This window comes from Saimiri boliviensis, chromosome 1 (genome assembly GCF_048565385.1).
Source record: "Saimiri boliviensis isolate mSaiBol1 chromosome 1, mSaiBol1.pri, whole genome shotgun sequence".
NCBI classification, from domain to species: Eukaryota; Metazoa; Chordata; class Mammalia; order Primates; family Cebidae; genus Saimiri; species Saimiri boliviensis.
The window spans coordinates 280940571-280941670 of record NC_133449.1 but is presented as its reverse complement, the minus strand read 5'-3'; the positions used below and the strand labels follow the sequence as shown (position 1 = coordinate 280941670).

Below are 1100 nucleotides of genomic sequence, written 5' to 3'. Positions count from 1 at the left end.
TTTGAAGAAAAAAAAAAAAAAAAAAAACGATGATCAGAAGTGTAATTCAATTAGCAAGTATCAGTAGTGGAGTATACACTGTTATTTGTTAATACTAAATATGATTGAAAAATCAAAGAAGATGAAATATGGGAAGTATTATTTTGGAGAAATAAGCTTTTTGCCTAAAACATATGTTTATAAAAATTACTTTGTGAATAAACCTATTGTCTAATATTTATGAGGTGAAGTGTGCTGTCATAAGACCTTCCTTAATTGATGAAATGATGCAAAGCAGATAATGTTGCTACACTTATTGAAGTATAGACATGAACAGAAAATTGTTTCTTTATTGCCATGTTCTGTAAGTCGAGAACTAGAGCTCAAGATTAGTTTTTTGTTTTTTCCATTTCCCTGGGAACAGAGGAACAGTCTCTCTGGGTCTAAAACATCCTTTTCTCAGTACATCCCACAGCATCATATAGAAATATGTTGCAATCAGTTGCCAAGTCGGATCCTAGCTTAATGTCAGCAATTTTCTTTCTGCAACCAATTTTGCACTCAGCATTAAGAGGAAATATTGAAGGGAGACATACCTTTTATGTTTGTAAAATTTAGACTTCTTGGGATAAAAAAAACAACTATATGTATTGTCATGAGATTTTGAGAAGAAATAAGAAGAAAATGAAACATTATAGAAAATATTATATTATTTAACTGTCCTAAAATACTTTCTAAGCTTGACTATTTTTTGCCAAATTAAATTAATATTTGGATATAGACAGCTTTTCAGAGTGGCAGTATCATAGTCAATGAAGATTATCTGAGGCACAATTATTGCTAATTGGACATAGAAACCACCTTCTCTCTTACATATAAAAATTATTACATGCTATATTAGCTATTTCAGAAGAATTGATAAAAGAAAGAATGTTGTATTCATATGCTTGTCTTCCTGGCTAGAAGATGTTTTAATTAATCAGTTTATGGAGTTTGGAAAATATGTACAGTATATGTAGCTGAGTGCTCACATAAATTTTGAATACATTCATACATCTTTTTTTTTAAAAAAAGATTGAAATTCAAAACCATTTTCTTACATACTCAGTAGAAGTTGTTAT

General features: G+C 29.3%; 1 pseudogene; it reads left to right on the top strand.

The window, feature by feature from the left end:
- The first annotated feature begins 762 nt into the window (after nt 1-762).
- LOC141581855 (U4 spliceosomal RNA) lies at nt 763-881 on the top strand (annotated as a pseudogene).
- Nucleotides 882-1100: the final 219 nt, after the last annotated feature.